The sequence below is a fragment of the Stigmatopora nigra genome, chromosome 14 (genome assembly GCF_051989575.1).
Source record: "Stigmatopora nigra isolate UIUO_SnigA chromosome 14, RoL_Snig_1.1, whole genome shotgun sequence".
NCBI classification, from domain to species: domain Eukaryota; kingdom Metazoa; phylum Chordata; class Actinopteri; order Syngnathiformes; family Syngnathidae; genus Stigmatopora; species Stigmatopora nigra.
Genome location: NC_135521.1, coordinates 3,831,265 through 3,852,125, shown reverse-complemented (window position 1 = coordinate 3,852,125; position 20,861 = coordinate 3,831,265). Strand labels below are relative to the sequence as shown.

The window sequence follows — 20,861 nt, the reverse complement described above, 5'->3', positions numbered from 1 at the left end:
CGTTTTTTTTCCACCAGACTAACCAGTGAGCTCAGTGGTCAAGGGGTCATAGGCCTGAGAACAATAAGTACTAATCATATACTGTAAAAAAGATGCAAATCACTTAACAAACCAGATGAGTTGATCAAGAGAGGTGGTGATATGTCCACTGGAACGTTAATGGTGGCTGATGGTGATTTAGGTCAATTGATGCTGTTCCACTTGTCTGACATTCAATGTGCAATCAAAAAAATATCTATATCACTTCCACCTGCCTTGAGTCAGGAAGTTCTTAGGAGGATGGGGCAGAAACTCTAACATTATGCAGATTGAAGGAAGTGGAGCAAATGGTGAGTAATGTATTCTGTTGTTTTGATCTTTTTTTCTTCTTCTTCTGTAGACTGCTCACACCAAGTGTTAAATCAGATGTTGTAATTGAAAACATGTTATCAATGACATTGGATTTAAAACAATGAAGCTCTAACCCATTGGGAACCATTATGATCTAAACTACATCAGTACAACATTCCGGTTTTAATATTTTCAAATGGTCCATTATTATTTTTTTCAATCTTGCTTGTACAGTCAAAAGGCGTAACTAGAAGATATTTATCATTCAGTATGTATCCGATTTTAATGGCCTCCATGACAGTCTCTCTCTCTCTCTCTCTCTCTCTCTCTCTCTCTCTCTCTCTCTCTCTCTCTCTCTCTCTCTCTCTCTCTCTCTATCTCTCTCTCTCTCTCTCCCTCTCTTTCTCTCTCTCTCTCTCTCTCTCTCTCTCATTTACTCTAGCTCTTTTGCTCTCTCTGTCTTATGATGATTTTGCCTTTAGTTTGAACTTTTCCATGAGTTTTTCCTCACACATTTATCCTCACGAGGATTGCGGGGGTGCTGGACAATGGAGACATACAACCCATCTATGCTCACACTCATGCCTAGCGGCAATTTAGAGAGTTCAACCAGCTTTGATTTCAACTTGTATAGCAAAATATCGGTCATGTTCTCACTGACTTACTTCCTCCTTTGACCCAGTTTCAATTTAATATTCCTACTCATCGCACAATAAAGACAATGTGTCTCGACTAATATTTTATATTCACTCATACGCTCTCTGGTGAAAACTGTATCTTCTAGTTCATCAGTTTCAACTATGCAGAGGCAATTCATTAAATACTTTTTTTTATACGATATGAATAGTTATGAATCTGTGAAAGTTTAATTCATTTATTTTTTCAATGCAGTTCTAGGAGATGCTATCGTTTAATCATTGTATAAAACTTGTGAATAGTGGGACTTTAAATTCAGAGTGTCAATAATTTTCCACCTCTGGTAAAAATCAACTCAGACTTCCAACAGAATGAAAGTGAAGGCTCCAAATGCTGTTAAAATCTAGCGCAGGGCTTCTCGCACCAGCGGTGAGGGAGCATATGGGAGCGTCCACACAGGTGAAAGCCAGTGACCTGGCAAAGAGCTCCAAAGGCGCCTACACGTCAGACGGCGCTGGGTGTCCTGGCACAGCCCGTTCCCAGAACGCAGATCAGACGGACGCCCGCCACTCGTTAGCTTATTACTCTCTTATTAGGGACATTTTTGCCTCGCACGGATTGGCAGAGAACCCGCCAGCCACCCTCTTCACATGGCCCGGCCTCTGTCAGAGCTGATCAAAAGACATTTCTTCACATCTCCAAATGGCGGTGAAAGAGGAGAAGAAAAGAGCTAGAGAAGAAAAGAGCCAGAAGGGGGCATACTGCTCTCTCTCTCTCTCTCTCTCTCTCTCTCTCTCTCTCTCTCTCTCTCTCTCTCTCTCTCTCTCTCTCTCTCTCTCTCTCTCTCTCTTTCTCTCCCTCTTCACTGTTTTTTGGGTGAATGACTAGTTTTCACAATTCCCCCCACCCCCTGCCACATATTTCTTCATTCTTGGCACAAAAACAAAAAGGCATAGCAGCATGTCCCCTTCCGGTTTCAGCCATATCAAAAACAATTATCCTCAGGTGAAGAATGTGCCTGCAGAATGATGACAATTCCGAGGGAATGGGCGGGTGGGTGTAAGCGGAGGGGGTAGCACAAATGGGACCAGTTTCCCAAAGGCAGGCAGGACCCCCTCGGTAGTGCTAATGAAAAGTGTAACTTTAGCCTCCCAGCTGTACGTCTCAATCCATAATCCTTCCCCAAAATCCAAACCGTGGGGCCGCCTCCCGCTCCCGTGGCGCCCCCTGAGCCTGAGCCAGGCCAGGCCCGCTTCGATGATTTAGTCCTTTCGGCCACCTCGCAACCTGAGCACCATCTTGGGCTCCTTCTCATTTAGGAGCTTAGTTTCATCGGCCATCACCGCAATGGTGACCTTGTGTGACAAGAACACGGACATTTCAGGCGAAGCTCGGGCCTTCTGTGGACGTGTCCCTCAATTTGAGAGGTGAGTCTGTGGGCTCACTTGTGCCTATGTGCATGTGTGTGGGAGCAAGGTGGGGGGTAAGGAATTGGTTACGTTTTGACAACCGGATCTGACATTTAACTTGAACTTTGAACATCTGGAATTTACATTGTAGACTCCAAAGTCTTTCTAAACAGTTGAAAGCATTTATTTAAGTACATTTTTCAAAAAAAATCTGAATTCCATCTACCTGTAACGGTGAAAAGCCTCAGAAAACTTACAGCACTTTTGTCATTACTGAGTCGGTTTGTCGTTCAGGACAGATAAACTTTATTTTGGATCTCTGGTACAAAAAATGGGGCTATCATTAACTCCACTTTGAGATTGAGACAATTATTTTGATCTTCTGAAATGATGACGAATCAAGTTGAGATACTTACAACGCCATTGTGATTGGAATTAAAATTATTGTCATCATTTTGCAATGTTTATGCTTCATTTAATGTATTTGAAGAACTGAAATGATAAAAGTCACAATCAAGTATCTTTAACTACAATTGTGGATATCTAGTTTCATGAATTTATACTGTTGAAAAGTCTTTAGAGACAAAGCAAACCTTACTTAGACTCTTAATAAGGCTTGCAACAGTTGTTGTCATGGAGAAACCTGGGAAGTGACAGGCAGCTAGTGAGACACTGCACAGACAAATCACACTGTCAGTCTAGCGTATGTTGCTCACAGTCCCGTCACGTGAGTCGGTACTTTACAGATAGAAAAAAAAGGAAGCACTGCGCATCCCATGCCAGCTGAGCGAGAGCGATTAAAAATATATCGATTTCCAGTAAATTATTCCAGCCATGTGGAAAAGGAAAGCACTAATTGGAGGAATTATGACTAATTGATGGTGCCGGAGTAAATTTATCACATTTCAAAGAGGCGGAGAGGATTGAACCTTCTCCTCGGAGTCGTTAGAAATTGGAAAGAGATGCCAAACTCTGGTAAACAAGGTGATCCACAGTGGACTAAGGGTTCAAATGCCCTCTGTCTTGAAAAGAAAAGATATAAAAACAAATATCTGAAATTTTTTTAAAAGGATATTAATGCATATTTGGTTTAAAACAAGATGGAGAAAATAAGCGCAGCATGGCAGGATCATCGAGCACTATTTTAGACCAATGCAAATGCAGACAAAATGGCCGCTGTTGCTAAGCAGAAAGGGAAAAAGATGGAGCTCACGCTCATTGAAATTTTGCAACAAAAGCACCCCGCCCTTCGGAAAATAAAATACATCCAAACTCACTAGCGTATTCCCAAAAGTTTGTTTTGGTTACATGAATAATCTCCCTCATTTTCATCTCACGACTGCGGACTTTAGGTTTTTTTTTTTTTTTCAATTTGGAAGGTCGACGTAAATAAAATAAGACAAACTTCTCTTGTAGATTGAGTGATTACATAAATATTTGGAGGCAGAATTTTGAGCTTGAGAGATGACTATGATGTGACAGCTTCATATGAAAGTCTGTTTGAGTGGTGGCAGTTGAAAGCGCTTAGTAGTATGACACAAGGAAAGTCTTCAAACGCCATTTCCCCTCCCTCCCCATGCATAAGGTTAACTTTGAGTAATCATATGAGAGCCAGTTTTTCTTTATAAGTCTCGTGGAAAGGCAGAGAACTGCCAACTTTCTGCGTCGCGAAACTTTAACTTTTCTAATTTTCGAAGCCTCCTAGATGTAAAAAGATTTTAAGGAGGTGCGTGCGTACTTTGTTTTAAGTTACAAAGAAATAAAAAGAAGGCAGATGTCACTTTCATTTATTTGATGCTTTTGAGATGAATTGGAAAATTACTACGTGGTCTTTTTTCAATCAAATCTACTTTTTTTTTTCCATTTGTTGCATGTGCACAATTTGCAGTATGATAAACAACTGGGTGCAAATAAAGTGCTGATACTTGAATATCTCATCAGTCGAACAGATGGCACTTTCATTGTTGCAAAGTGAGTTTCGTACAAGAGTCCAAGCCAAACGTCTTATTTGACTCGCAATTGTCTTTTTGTTTTTGATCAGCAGCTGCAGCTTGGTTATTGCTGATGATGGCGGCAGTGGGCATAAAAAGTCGCTTGAAGAAATAAATGAAAGAATGGTCCAAACTGGAAAAACTCAACAACTGCTTTGCTTTTGATTTGTTTTGCAAAAAATAAATACATAAATTATAGTAATAATTATAATAACAATCATAATTATGAAGGGAATTCAACTTGAAAACAGATGGAATCTACTGTTGCACACATTAAATATTAAATTATATTTTGGTGTGAAGAGGAGAATTTCATTTCTTTATATTTATATACCAAATAAAATTAATGTTAATCAAAAGATTGAAAATACTGTATTATACAGATAACATTAAAATATGGTCATAAAAGAAAAAATGCAGGATGCTATCTGATTTATTTATATTTCGTTTTTGAATTGTGGAATATACACAATTTCACATAGTCAAAAATTAAATTCCTATGTAACATAAATATGAAGTGTTGAGATGTGTATTATTATTATGAGTTATCATGGCACAAAATGTGAGTATATTACATTAGAAGATATTTTTCTTGCTCAAATCATTTTGCGTGGCAGGGAGTGAAAAAAAAACAGTATTTCTCTCTGCACTCTATTAATTTGATTGAGATTATAACTATGTCTTGGACAAAAAAAAAATTAACATCAAGATTTTTGAGGAGATTAGTATGTTTAATTTACCTTTCAAACAGCTTGTTGTCAAAGATAAAGAGTTGAAGTTTAAATATTTGAAGGTAATAAAAGATAATAAGCCTACTAAGTAATTGAGCACAAAAAGAAAAATGAGCAAACCCTGTTTAGAATTAAAAAAAAAAAACCTGAAACGCTTCACATATTGCCTTAATGAGCTTACTTTACTTTGGGGCGTTGAAAAAAATAATATTAAATTATTATAAAGAAAAAAAAAGGAAATAAAAGATGTACAACACAAGTGTAAGCTTATCAATGATGTCATTTTAAGATACTCCAATTTCACACTGTCAAATTAAAGTCCTCTCATATTTCAGGCCTATACTGATGAAGGCTACCATTTACTCTGTGGTCTGCTTTCTAGGATATACTTCTATTAATTTAAGTAATCTGTATTTGTCACTTGAATTTCATCAAGGTAATTTCAAACCATTTCTACATCCAATCCACTCCTCATTATGGCTTTTGTTATGACTTTGTTTAAAAAGAGTGTGGGCTGCTTATCACTTTTTTCACTCGGCTTTGTATGTTGAGCATGAAAATGTGTTTGTCAAGTCAACGTTGTTGAACACATCACAACACTTGTCTGGTGCGCGGCTTGCTGTCACGCATCACATCACGCCGCTCGCTCCGAGAATGTCTGCAACATGTCACTCAGCATTTGCCTGGGTGACAACAGGACGCACATGTCCCGACCCCAGGTGCTTTCAAAAAGAAGTTTACGGAAGGAGCAATTGAGTTGTCATTTAATTCCTCTTCCACACAAAAGTATAGCTGAGATCTCGATGTTGTGTGCAATTTAAGCAGCATGTTAACAGGGATTAGTGTGATTTGCTAAATTGACGGCAACTAAGAAAATCATTAAGAACCTCCTGTGAGGTGTAATATAAGTAAAAAAAAATATTTTGGGGGTGAAAACTTTGAACATTTTGTCATTTCCTGGTTAAATGAAAGGCATATTTATAGATATTAGTTTCTTTATTCCTTTGTTTTTAATATTAATTGATCTCTGGATGAAAAAATTGCTTCAAGATAATCTTAAACATCTCATTATCTTTAAAATAGTTGAAATCAATATTTTGTTTTCAAATGTTTTAGAAAAAGCATCATTTATATTTTAATAACATAGGACTGGATGTGGGAATCAAAGCAGTTTTTTTTTTAAAATAGACATGATAATAGTTCATAAAAAATGTGGTAATTTAATCATGGAATTAAATTGAATATTAAAAAAATAACTACACACATTTTTTAGTGCGATAAAAAAAATATATTGGTAATATTAGTCATTTTTTTAGGTAGATAAAGCATTTGAACTACTGGCAATAGTAACTGGTTAGCAGCCCTACCAATTCAAATGCATTGGACGTCTATTGACGTCACAGGCGTTGAAAAATGATCATTCCGGCTCAGTGTTAGTACTTCCAAAAGTGGGCCTCAGACACCATGGAGGAGGGTCACGCTGGGTCGTCACGTGAAGTGCGAAACCTCACCCTGACTTTGTAACGATCGCGAGTCGAGAACCGCTGCCAAGCTAGAACGCTATCTCAACCCAATCTGTCACCAAATGGAGTGAAAAAGAAATGGCGTGCCAAGAGCGAAAGTCTAACATCCCCTCTAACACACACACACACACACACACACCTCCTTATCTCTTTTCATTACACTTACAAAATGCCTCATAAAAAAAGCAGATTCATGAAGTTCTCTTAACACATTAACAGAATGGCTCTTAGAAAAAGGTCAAATAAGCTCTTTAAAGCAAAGTGTCAATGCTTTTCTGGTAACTGGTGTATTATTTTCCACTTGGGAGAACTTTTATTTGAAATTTGAGGGCACCGTTGTCTCTCAGCGGTTATTTTGGACCGCCACTTTTCACGGAGAAGGCCTGAGCCTTTGCACGTCTGCCACCCTTTTGACAGTAACGTTGACAGACGAGGCATCACAAGCATGTTGGTGACATGTTGATATGTTGCTGACATGTTGTTGATATGTTGCTGACATGTTGCTGTGTGGAGGCATGTAGTGGGGAAGGTGAAGTGGAGGTAAACAAACCGACTTACTTTTATGATATCATTGATATAATACTTCAAAAAGTGGTGGTTACTTAAAATAATGAACTCAAGACATTTATGCTCTATTAGCCAACATGGATTAATTAGTCCTAGCACTAACAACATTTGCTCTTATTGTATTCTTACTTTATGAAAACCCAAATATTTTTGAAATATAATTGTGATACAGTTACTGTATATATATATATATATATATATATATATATATATATATATATATATATATATATATATATATATATATATATATATATATATATATATATATATATATATATATATATATATATATATATATATATATATATATATATATATATATATATATATATATATATATATATATTCAGACAGATTTGTGATTTTGAAAAGTATTTATTTTTGTGTAATTTGTAACTATATATGGCAAAACGTATCATATTTGATATATGAATTTTGAGCTGTTTGTTGTTATAGGTGATGAAACTGATATATCATAAAAATCTATATCAAATTCATAACCAAGTATGCTTAAAATTAATTTAAAAGTATTTTTGTTCCCAAAGATCCTTGAGGGGTCAGTGTGAAAATAATTCTAATTTGGCTTCAGTCATTTAGTGTTTCTACAAAAGTTAATTTTTAGATACAAAATTAAAGTTTATTTCTCTTTTTTAACTATGTGAAATTCTAATAATGTATTCATAATATAAAATGATCCTGATCTCATGATCTAATTGTAGTTAATCTAACACCATCATTACTAAATATTTTTCTTAATATACTATATCACCTCATATGCCAGACTTTTGACAAAGCAATATTTGATATAAAATCCACCTGTTACAAAAAAATACCTTAATATCTACAAAATAATCAGCTGGGGTGTGGGATCGGGTAGCATAAAGGTACACCTTACATTTGTATTTTCTGTCTCGTTCTCAAAAGTGAAAAGATCTTATGAAAGTATTGCATCTCATTTGTAATTATAACCCATGGTACGCAACACTAAATTTATCAAATTGTAATTTTAATCACTCTAAATAATCAATTGATCTCATCACCCCCTCTCTATATTAAAAAAAAACAACAACTTCATTTTCCAATCAAAGAAATAACAAGTCTCATAGCAGAACAACACGAATGCAGGACTTTAATTAATATTTGAAGTGAAGTAAATGTGGTGGATTTCTCAGCGTATGTGTGACAAACTACCTGCTGTGGCAGATAAAAGTAGCTCAGAAGGGGTGGAGGTGCCATTTGGGATCAAGAGGGAGGCTCCACATTGGGATTCTTAACCAACTTTAACACCATTTTAGGACATTGTCAACTTGTTGCCTCAAAATTTCATTTACCGAATGACTTAGTAAGAAAATTTCCAGTTTAAAAGATTGTTGTCACTTGAAATACTACAACATTTTTCAAAGGAATAGACCATTTATATTTTATCTTTCTCTCAAGTATTTAGTTTAGAAACCGAGACTAACTATATTTCTTAACAGAAAAGAATACCTAAGCTTTCAAATGATTAGTTAGTTTTATGACTATCTCCTATTACCTTTTGTGCAATGCAACTTTGCTTAGTTGAGTCTTTCTGCATTCCTTTTGTGACAATATAATTGAAGCGATCCTCGCATGGGATCAGTTGGTTTGACTTCCCTTTCACAAAAGGCTGCGGATTTCATTGACTTGCTGGAGTTTGTTCAAATCAGCTCTTCTGCGGCACAATGGGACGGACAACCTGGTTCTATTGAGTCGCCTGGATTCCAAACGCTGACTTAAGCGGCAACCTGAGGCCGTGTTAAGGAGCGGCAAATAAACCTGTCTGCTTGTCTGTTCGGCTTGGAAGAAGAAGAAGAATCTTTAGGAGGGGGGGAAAATATCCGTGGCCAAAATCAAACTGGCAAAGAATGCGAGGAGTGCATGTGGCAGTGGGCTGCTCTATAAAGACATCTGCTGATTGCACAGTTTGGGGAGAGGCCTACTACAGAGACCAGCCTGGCAGGGAAACGTGCAAAAGAGAGACTACAGGAACAAGAGATGATTGCAGCCAGTCACCTTGAACATGAGGACGTATGTACACCCACCGGACAAAACATTAGGCACAACCCAACATGAGCTCAATCATAAAATGTTGGCTTTTCCAAACAAAACACTTCATTTGTCTGAGGTAGTTCAATCTGTCCTAATGAAAGGTAACGATAAAATTGGGTTAGTATAAGATGGTTTATGTCAAAACTGTATTATATATAGGGGTCAACGTATCATGGTTGACAAATAGGATTGTCAGGAAATGTGTTACAGTATTCTTGTTTCAAAAATGTTGACAAAACTATGGCAACACTTTCTGTTTTCATTCTTATTTTGTCAATTTTCTTTACCCATTACAAAGGAATCTCAATTAATTTCTAGGCTACCACTTAATCATTTTTGACTTTAAAAACTACAAACGATCATTTACATTTGTGAATGAATGATTCATTTTTAATGCAGTTTCATTTCGTCGTTGAACCAGAAAATGACCTGAATACTATTTAAGTAAAACTTTTCTAAGGGATGACAAAACAATTTTACGAATTGACACACTTTTTTCAAGATAATACACTGTCAAGATTATTGTCAATGGTTATGTTTAATCACAAAAACTTTTTTGAGTTTGATATGACTAAAACTGGACCAAAACAATCACATATTCAAAGGACGAAAAGATAATTAAGACTACGTTCACCCATCAGGTCAAGTCATATTTATATGCCTATTTGCGACACTCAGTACTTTTTTACTTTCTGATATCGTACTTGACGCTATGGGGGTAAAAAAAAAATCTTGGCTCCTGTGGGATAAAATCTTCAAAGGATTCCACAAAAGCGTAAAAGCCTGAGACCTCCAGATAAATACTGCGACACTTGAAGATGCGTCACATGTCGCAGTGCGCATACCTGTGAGATCACAGACAAATGTAAATGTAGTTAAAGACTAAGAGTGTTTCCGTCTAAAAGACTAAAAGTGAGACTTAAACTTCATATTTCGGATGTAAACTCACTTGCACCGCTGGGTTTCACTTCATATCAGCATTTTTTTTTCCTCTGTCGGTCATTGAAAGGTAAAGACACCATGTAGGGTGAATGTCCTTCAGGTAAAATATATTGCTCTGTTATGGTCTGTGGATGCAGAAGTGTTAAGTAATAATGTCATTTTTAACTGTGAAAAAGACTAGTCAAACCAAAGAGTTGTGCTACAAATGAATTAAATTAAAAACAAAACATGCAAACATAAAAAGAAGGTAACAAAAAGAGTCTGTGACTAAAAACGTCAACTGGCAAATAAAATAAATAATAATAAAATAGTCCAAAAGAAACAAGGCACCTACACAAGGTAAAGAATACAAAACAAGTATAGTAGTAACAAGAAACCAAAAACAAGACAAACATGTATCAAACAAAGAATAGCAAGCATTAAAGAGCATGAGATTACAAATTGGCAATGGCGACCAGTAAGGGAACATTTCAGCATCGTTTTCACGGGTCGCATGTGGTTAAATACTCTGTTGACGAGATGGGACACAGGGAACTGTGATGTAAAATACAACCAGGCCAGGAGCAAAATTTGATCTGCTCAAAGTATTTCAATAGGAAAATTGTGAATATGCATGTTTTAATGGGTGTTTATGACATCACCAAGAATGGAGATTAATCTAGGATTACTTACATTTGATTGGCTAAAGTAGCAGCAGCATTAAAAAATGACCCCCCCACCCCTTAGTCGGGTGGCCACTTCCTGGAAATACTTGTTTTTTACACATCAATAAATTAAATTCAATGTTTTTGTTTAGTTTTGTCTTATTAATATATCAAACAAGATTTTTTTTCCACGGGGATGCGTTTGATGGTGTTGTCTTCCCCTTTAATAGCAAGTTGTCATGTTGACAGAGCTAATGAAGACATCTCAGGCATCTGGTTCTCGCTCAGCTGAGCCACATGCCATTCTCTGAACACGCCAACCAACCTCTTACGTATATTTTCCTTATGCCTGCCCTTTCTGCCATGACCTCTCACCCTGGCGTTCTCCTTTGCTTTGTTCTGCAGGTCAGAGTCCAAACACACGCTGTCGGACGCACACTTTGGTATGCCGAGGCTCAAACGCAGGTAGGTACGCTCCAGGTGCCCCCCGCTCTCCCTCCCGCAGGGAACCCCCACCGTTCCATCGCGCTCGGGTCAGGTCCGAGGGCTTGGAGGGCCGCGCACGCGGGTCAGCAAGGGCTCGGGCGGCCCGGAGATGAGATGGCAGACCGGCGTGAGGATCCGTGTTTGATGTGTCTCGAGACTGGGCTACTATGTTACCGGGTTGCTATGGCTTTAATTAGATCCAAAGGATACTACTTCCTGGCTGACGGGTGTTAGCAAAATACTCGCGTAGTAATCTCTTGCAGGTTGGCACCATTTCAGCTGGAAAATTGCTCTTGCTCTGGATTTAAAAATCCAGAAAATTGTGTTAAGAAACGAGAGGCATATATTCTTTATCCTCTCCGTGTACTAATGTTCTTTGACAACATCCTTTGGTCAAAATGAAGTGCACATCCATTTAAGTCAGTGATATGTAAACGTATTTATGCATTGACGTCTATATCTATCAATAGCAAACCATGAGTTAATTGAATATTAGGAAGTATTTGTAATTTTATCCAAGATTTATTTTGAAGTACAAGTTAAATTAATTCGTCAATTCCTAGCTTAAACTAAAAAGCAAAAAAAATGCTTTTTACTACAAGACATAATGCCTGTATCTGGTAACTTTTCACAATTAAACAAAATAACAATTACTTTCAGAAGTGTTTATTCTACCTTAAATTGTATTGAAAATACTTGCATAGTTGTGGTAATTTTATGTTCTAATTTTAAGGCGTTGATCAAAAGCTTGTCAGTATTTCACAAATTTGCACAACAGTTTGTTTTTTAGGAATTATTGAATGTTTTTATTCTTCACAGACTAATCATATTTAAATGAACTTGTTGGTAAGATGAAATCCAAATAAAAAAAGATAGAAGGTAAACACCAAAGAGGATATGAGATAAATCTTGAAAATGAGTCACACTCACTTTGTGAGGAAACTGTCACTACAAAAGAAAGGCAGAAAATTTGTTTTCAGAATGAGTGTCTACATATTATGAGTGAACAATGAAAGTCCTTTTTAAAGTAAAAAAAAAAAAAATGAAGAGATATTTTTCCAAATGTAAAACTTCTAACAGAGAAAAATAACAAATATTTGTTTGTTTCCCACTACTGTCAGCCCATGTGTGTGCATGTGTTCTTTTAACAGCCAGGTGTTAACATCGCTGTCTATCTGCCATGTTAATTAACTGTGAAGTCACTGTGTTGAAGACATGGATGAGATATGAGGAAAAAAAAGAACAGCAGCTCACAGTGTTAAAATGACCACAGCAGCTTTTCCACAGGGTGTGATACACACATGAACAAGCATTATGTCTCATGTTTAAATATATATATATATATATATATATATATATATATATATATATATATATATATATATATATATATATATATATATATATATATATATATATATATATATATATATATATATATATATATATATATATATATATATATATATATATATATATATATATATATATATATATATATATATTACATGCATAAATATCTAGACAGAATTCCAAAATTAGTTATTGATAAGAATTGTTTTCAAAGGTTTGCTTATTCATCAATTTATCAAAAAAGTGTTTTGAGTGTCATTTTATTGGTTCATTTCAATACTGTGCCACTAAGCAAAATTAATTATCATAATTTTAATTACGGCGAAAACCTTTCTATTTTTATTGAGCAGAATATGAAGGGGATGGGTAAAACAGTCCTGTAATTTTGAATCACATTAATTTTCGTATTTGACAATACAACCTCTATGACTGAAAATAATTTATATCCGTTTTATGTTACAGTATAGTATATAGATTTTAAATTATTTCTTATTAATGACTATGGAAAACATCAATCCATTTAAACTAGAAGTACTGACAGTAAATAATGTTTTATAGTTGAGATAAAAGTAAACGTCAATAATTTTCTTCATAAATGTCAAAAAAATAGACATATTTACTGGATTAACATTTCTAGAGGTATTTAAACTATTATATTTAATGGAAAACATCAGGAAATAAGGACGTTATTTCTGGTGGTTTCAAATATATATGTTTCAACCATCATGATGGTCTGTTTACGTTTTTAGATTGCCTTTCAAGAAATTATTTACAACGCCGATCTGAACAAATAATTTGTGAGACCACATTAAACAACAATATGTCCTCAAGCACGTCCATTTTCCGTCACTCAGAAACAGAATCCCGTGGCATCAAATGTCAACAGTCTCTGCCTAAGCCCTAAAATCGGCAAACAAATGTCGGATTTCATTTGCTATCGACACAATTAAGGAGTTCTTTGTTCCCTGCTCGTCAAATGTTATTATTTTTTTATTAGCGTCAAGATAAATGGAAACTATTTGTAATGTCATGAGATTGCTATATCATAAACCTCTCCACTCTAAAGAAGTACATTACCTGGCCCATATTATGAAATTCCGAAGCACTTAGAAGTTATGATCTGGATTTATGACTAGGACTCGCACTGGTTAAATTCCGGTTTATGTCCGTCGTAGCTGAGCTTTCTAATTGCATCTATTGGGCAAAATATCAGTATATTACAACGTACTTGTATGTCGACTTAAGGGTGTTTCATTAAAACCTGCCACTTATAAAAAATGAAGAAATACTTGAATTTCCAAGGTGTAAGTTATATTGACGGTATGTGATATGCATAAGTACTTATAAGACGAAAAAAACGTATCTTGATACGGGAAACTCGGGGTTGTGAAACTGCTCTACAAAACTTTGAACTGTTTGGAATACTTGTGTTAATGGAAAGACACCAAGCGCATCCTCATATTAGAGTTAAGAAATCACATCGCATTTATCTAATGTTACGAATAAAAGTCGAATACTGGAAGCTCGCCATTTTGTTATCAAACTTCGGGACATAAGATAACTTCTCTCTCCACAAAAAAAGAAAATCCCTATGCAGTCAATACTAATGAAATTGAATGCATGTGATATTAAAGTGCTTATTGTACTGGGGAACTTCAATTGAATTTAATCTCAATGAATATAAAAAAAAAATCCAATGTTTTGTAAAGATGGCGCTGTCGAGTTTTCGCTTTCCCAAAGCCACGTTAACTAACCTCTAGATATCGCCCAGTGAGGAGTAGCATGGTGAAATTGATCTCAGATTAGACGAGTGCGAGTCATCCGCTCTCCTCCTTTGTCCCCACCAAGTTGGTGGATCTTGACTTAGAACTCCTTAAAAGGGAGCCTTCACAGCTGGCTGAAGCATACTAATACCCTGGGCTCATTAAATTAATGGTAGCCTGATTCTCCTTGTGCTCCATGTGCACCGTTGCCCTTTGAGTTTGCTGGGGCTAGAGGCTGAGCAGTACTTTGAAAGCCCTGACCGGCATATTGAGTGTTTTAATAGAAGCCTTTTGAGACTTGTGGTATGATGCGCGCTAACTCTTTGCCTTCAAGTCTTCGCACCTCGCTGTGTGATCTCGTCACATCGTCGCTCTGCGCTTGCATCGAAGCTCGGGGACAGGAAGGGGACCGAGTGCGGTAAATGAGGCCAGAGGTGTCCATATCTGAGCAGAGGCCATTCTTTCATGGAGATGTGAATCTTTAAGACATGCGCCTGAAACTGCTTTGATGTGAAAAGGTGCTCGATAGATGACTGACGAAGAAGCCTAACACTTCTGGTTGCCTCGAGGGATGAGAGTGCGGCTTCTTGTCGGATGGCCATTCTTTACGCTGTTGATTTAATTACGCCAGCGTGTATAAGCACCGTGAAATAAATGGGAATCCCTCATAGCGTCATTACGAAAGTCTATGTCCATCTAATGGGAAGGCATGCTGAGAGTAATTCCATAATGAAGATGAGCGTATGCCGAGAAGCTGACGATTCATCGCCGAAGGTGGCGAAAGCGGAATTCCCAGGTGTGAAGGGCAAAGACAAAGCGGTTTTTGAAAATAGGTATTTTTGTAACACAAAGAAAAGGATATCAATAAGACTTTTGCATATTTGCCCAACAGCTGTAAGATGAGTTGGTAAGACATGAAAGCTAAGAATCTCACATTACCATGACAAAAAAAAACAATTGGCATGAATGCATCAGCATGAAAATGATCTAATCCAAAACATTAAAATAAACATAATTAGTTATAAAAAATAAAATATTTTTCAATGGTCAGCGCAGCGGGTGAGCCTTACAGTTCTGGGGTCTTAGGTTAAATCCTAGGTATGTCCTCCTGTGTTTTTAAGTTATCCCCGGGCTTGCGTGGGTTTCCTCAAGGTACTCAGGTTTTCTCCCACATTCCTAAAACACGCATAATAGGCTGGTCGACCGCTCTAAATTGCCCCTATGTTTGAGTGTGAGCATGAATGGTCGTCCATCTCCTTGTGCCCTATGATTAAATGGCCACCAATTCAGCCTGTCCCCTGTCTGGTACCCATAAATGGCTGTGATAGGCTCCAGCACCCCCGCACCCCTTGTGAAGATGAGCAGTACAGAACATAAATGAATGAATGAATAAATCTGATTTTAATGGGGTATAAGATTATCATGTCGCCCGCTACTTTTCTCCTATTCATAGGGGCTGTGTTATGGTGATTCAATATTTATTATCTGTATGAGTCTTGATTGTCCATTGGGTGTCCAAATCGATCCTCAAGGTGTTTTTTCTCCAACCAATTGGGCACACACAGTTTAACTAATGAGATTTTTGCTGGAAAAAGTAGCACCTGACTGTAATCAACTGATTACGCTTGTAAGACACCACAGTGTTGAAAACCTTAATCAGTTGGAATGAAATCCTGCACCTGCTGCGACCTTTTCTAGAATCGTTTAGAGCCAATTGCTCTGGAAAATTTTTGCATGTAAACCTCGCACATGCAGTGTAAAATGTGTCAATTTGCTTAGTTCATGTCCGAATACATCTGCAAGCTATCAACATTTTCACTAACATTTTCATCTAACCCCGAACTGAGTCCCATAACTATTTTTTAATGAAGAAATGACTGGAAAGTCATAGTCAAAGTTATGTCATAAACAGTCCAGCAATTATACAAGGTTTCAATATTAAATCTACTTGTATTAGATACATTAGAACAGACTTAAGGTTTTACAAAAAACAAGTTCCGCTATCTAAAAACTTTGAGGGTGATTTTGCTTGCAGTGTTTAAATTTTTTATGAATAAACACAAAAAAACGGTTGAGTCAGTCATTTGCATTCAGGTTGCGCAAACATTTCCTCGAAATTCAAGCGTGACAAACATCCTTCTTACCCCGGAAACCTTCTAGTAGTCCCAGGTTTAACTGACTGAAATTTTCTAGCTGCCTCCGACAGTAATGATGCCTTGGAGCCTTTGATCACCACCCGATATCACCATGACGGCAACATGGCGGCGTTTTCATCTCCTCGCCGCCGCTAACAAGCAACCGCCGAGTTTACGTGCCTCTCAATCCGAGACGTAATTTATTCTCATCACTGGTGATGCGCAAAGATCCGTAGGTCGCTGCGGTACGAGGCAACAATGCAGGAGTTGGCCGGGCGGGGGCGGGTTAGGATTTGATACAATCAAGAGGCAAAGGGTCCAGGGTTACCAGGCAAGTTTAGAGCCACGTCCGCCCCCACTGTGACACGGCACTCGTCTTCACAACACCGTACCAAAAAAGAGGGGAAGCTCGCTGAGATCTTATCCCACAGAAGCCAATTTCCTCCACCAAAGTTCCCCTCCTCAGAGTGTGGCTCAAGCACTTCAAAGTAGAGAGCCATACAGAGAGCACGATTCATTTGGCAGCTCATGTTGTCCGCCTTCAAAAAAAGCCAAAGCCCGCCGCGAGAGGCTCGGCGGGCTGATTCCGGCTTCAGAGAGGGAAAAGAATTTTGGCGGTGGCTTAGGGCGCCCATCCCCAACCAGAGGTGGGCTCTTTTTCATCTTCGTGACCAAGTTTGGTGACTGGGCGCTTCACAGGTGGGAGCCGGCCCGGGTCAAAGAAGCGCACTCGCTAAGGACTGGATTTGCCGGTGTTATTTTTCTATTAGGGCAGAATTATGCTAAGCCTTCAGAGGCCATCTTTGTGTTGCTATGGCAGCCCATATTTCCTACCGGGTTGTGACCTTGAATGACTACAGTGCAAAGCCAAGTCGCCCCCACACCCTTTGAGGATTAGAAGCAGGGTCTCTTAGTTATGCAAAACACCTCTGATATGATTGAGCCTTGAATGCTTGAATGACAAACTTTATTGAGATTGCCTCTCTTTTCATCTGATTATTGTCACTTGATTATTTCCAATCACTTGGCACGGCTTCAAACGTCGCTTTGTTAAAGACCACGCCGAGCTTTTCTTTTCCGACACCGCCACAAAAGCCCGTGGTGCAGATTGTTCATGGAACAAACCGTGCGGGACAGCAATTCTCCAATAGAAAAAAAAAGGGAAATGAGATCACTTTGGAAGGGGGAAATATAACTAGCATCGTTAAAGAAAATCAAAGAGAAAGAAAATTTGGCGGACCTGGCATCAGATCTCTTCAGATATCTTTAGATAGCAGAATAAGTTTCAGTCCTTTTGACAAAGGTTTTAAGGTTTCAGTTTTACGTGATTGGATTGAAATACTAATTGTACCCTTGGTGTCATTAGCTGGCATTGATGGCAATGGGCGTCTAATACCAGTTGACTGGAAAAGCCTGGAAGTGAATGATCACTGCTGACCCTACCGTCTCATTACGAGTAGCCTTAAACACCTGTCGTGATTAACTTCTCGCCTGCTACTTTTCAACGATAGGCATACAATTCATTTAAAATGGAAGGACTTGTAAATAATGCTCTGAATCAGGTTAGGGGGCGGCCCGGTGGAGCGAGTGGTTAGCGCGCCAGCCTTACAGCTCTGGGGTCCTGGTTCAAATCCAGATCATGTCCACCTATGTGGAGTTTGCATGTACTTCCCGGGCCTGCATGGGTTTTCTACGGGTAGTCCGGTTTCTTGTGCATTATTGTCAGTCTCCTTGTGCCCTGCGATCGGCTGGCCTCCATTCCAGGGTGTCCCAGGAGACAGCTGGGATTGACTCCAGCACCCCTCGCAACCCCAATGCGGATAAAGCGGTTTAGAAAATGAGAAGAGATCAGATGAGGCTTTCTAGAACATTTGAAATAGATTTGCGGCCAAAGGGTGGCAATTGTGTGCTGGCTTTAGCACGAGGTTGGATTTAATTGATGAATTCTGAATGTTGTCACTTTCCCTGATGGAAATCTTAGAAATCTGTGCAATATTTTAGAATCTGTGCAATATTTTAGAATTCACCTAGCTGGGATGTGACTTTTTATACTTTTATACTACTATTTATGTTTTTTTTATAGGCTAAACACTTTAAAAAGCTTATAGTAGCACCACCAATTTTGGTTTACACAGCTGTATATGATGACAATATAAAGACTTTTGATTTGATTTGAACCCAAATAATGAGTTTATAAAGATCAGCTGTCAGTTTTTCTCATCGCTTTCGGTCATTTTGCTTCTATTGACAGCTATTTAGGAAAATTAAAGTTTCTTGTGTACCAAAAACCCAATCGATACTTGTGATTTTTTTCCTTTCGATTGTTTATTTTTTTTTGCAGTGCACCCTGCTGTTTTACGAACTGCCATCAAAGCTTCAAGTGGAAGATGAACGCAAGGCAGCCAGTGGGAGCTGCAAACGGAGACAGCGCTTTGAAGGAAGCAGATTGACACTATTGTGATCACATGCACATCAGGAGGCGACTTTGAAGGGGGAAAGTGTCAGCGTTCACATTACAAACGGAAAACACACATGGAATGGACGTTGATCGCCCTAACAACAGATGTCCAAACCAAGGTTAGCCAAAAAACATCAATTATTAAATATTTCACAATCTCTTGAGATGCATTGCCAATACAGAAAATTAGATCATAATTTTTGAGCACACACTCATTCGAAAGGGATTTTATAAAAAGATGGAAGATTTTTTTCAGGTTTCAATACCCAACTATTGATCAAAATATCAATTTGTTAAGGAATGATTGAATGGAAATTCATCAAAATGTAAAGGATGTGCAGTTTTCTTCATAAGACACTTTATGGTGAAGTGGTTCATTCGCTTGACTTCAGTGTGTGCAGCATGGGATTCTTTCCTGTTCGGTCGTGTCATGATTTTGAATGCAGATGGTTATCTGTTTCTGTGGCTACGGCAGCCAGTTTAGGGTGTAGTAGTTTGCCTTTCCCCTGAAGTCTGGAATAGGTTGCAGTGCATTTAATCAATTGAAGGCTTTTGAAATGAATCAAATCGTGGTAGATAGATGCTGTCATGTCAGTAAATATCATTCTCCAAAAAAATGTTGGCATGGAATTGATAATTTACTCTCCTATTTTTTGGGCAATCATTTGCAAAGACTTGTTGTCAACATCAGACTTCAATGCATTTCAAGCTAAAAGCAGTCGTAACAAATTCTTCCAAAAACAAGTTGTTTACAGCTGATTTTTTGTGTTCAGCTCTTGAAAAAATGGAATGATAAACAAATCTGTTGTACATTTACATATTTTTGTTCAGTGCCACAATGTTCATTAACATTTTAGAGTGACATTTGATTGTGGTTAGACTAAAACACAACAAAATTATTGCCTTATTGTCTGCCATTGACAACAACAGGTGTCCAATTCAATTAGAAATGATGATTAGCATCACTATGAATGCTCATGTTTCAGTGCCATTGACAGCGTCCAATTCATTGTGACAGTCAAAATGGATTGGATGACTGGTGGCAGCCAATGATTTATAGATGAATTTCTGACATAATTCATTCTTGCACGGGTTGTGGGGGGTTTTGGAGCCTATCCCAGCTGACTTTGGCGACACCCTAGATTGGTCGCCAGTCAATTGCCTTTTTGTATATATTTACATTTCAGTTGCGCATTTTTGGACACTTTTCAGCCTACTTGTGTGTTAAAACTAATCCACTCTTGCAAATCAGTGGACACATTTAAGAAACGAGAACTGATATTTTTCCCTCTGCCTTCCAAAAGTAAAGCTGTGCCATTGCGTCAGAAAGTGGTGTTGGAATTGATCAGGCTGAGTCTCAGTCGCCTCCCCGTCAAGTGGCAGGTCGACGTCAAAATTCTGTGACATTGCTCCAGAGTCATCCCATGCACACTCACATGTACGCGCACCACCAAAGTGTTGTCAGTCATCTTATTTTTGACAAACTCCTCTCCTGTCTCTCAATCTAATTTGACTTTGAGGCTCCACTAAGACAAAGACAGCTCGTCGTATGCATGTGGGTGACGGGGGGGGGGGGGGGGGGGGGGTGCTCACCACCCAATAGTTCTTTTGAGTCACTTGCTCAACCAAGTTTGAAAAAACATGACAGTCACATTTTAGCTGCTCTGATGTCACATCTTATTTTTATTCCGAACTTGAAAGTTCAATCAATATGAAGTTTGCTTCCGCCTTGATGTGAGGTCTCCAGTGAAGTGATTTTTAGCACGCTACCTGGCTCCGCTCTCTCCTGTCACACACCCACCACACACCTATGAAAAAAC

At 38.0% G+C, this 20,861-nt stretch overlaps 2 long non-coding RNA genes across 5 annotated transcripts in view; one reads left to right on the top strand and one right to left on the bottom strand.

Moving 5' to 3' along the window:
• The first annotated feature begins 2,087 nt into the window (after window positions 1–2,087).
• The window catches only part of LOC144207109 (uncharacterized), a 34,153-nt gene continuing 15,379 nt past the window's right edge, over window positions 2,088–20,861 (top strand). For 3 of the 4 annotated variants that reach the window (XR_013328569.1, XR_013328570.1, XR_013328567.1), the window contains exons 1-3: window positions 2,088–2,393; window positions 11,252–11,311; window positions 18,925–19,160. This is a non-coding gene — a long non-coding RNA (uncharacterized LOC144207109). Of the gene's footprint in view, window positions 2,394–11,251; window positions 11,312–18,924; window positions 20,192–20,861 lie in introns of those variants that run through there. The other variant, XR_013328568.1, reaches the window with a different exon arrangement.
• Window positions 9,661–15,548, bottom strand: LOC144207110 (uncharacterized). The gene is made up of 3 exons (XR_013328571.1): window positions 14,440–15,548; window positions 10,210–10,327; window positions 9,661–10,105 (listed from the first exon to the last, which is right to left on the bottom strand). It is a non-coding gene; the product is annotated as an uncharacterized LOC144207110 (long non-coding RNA).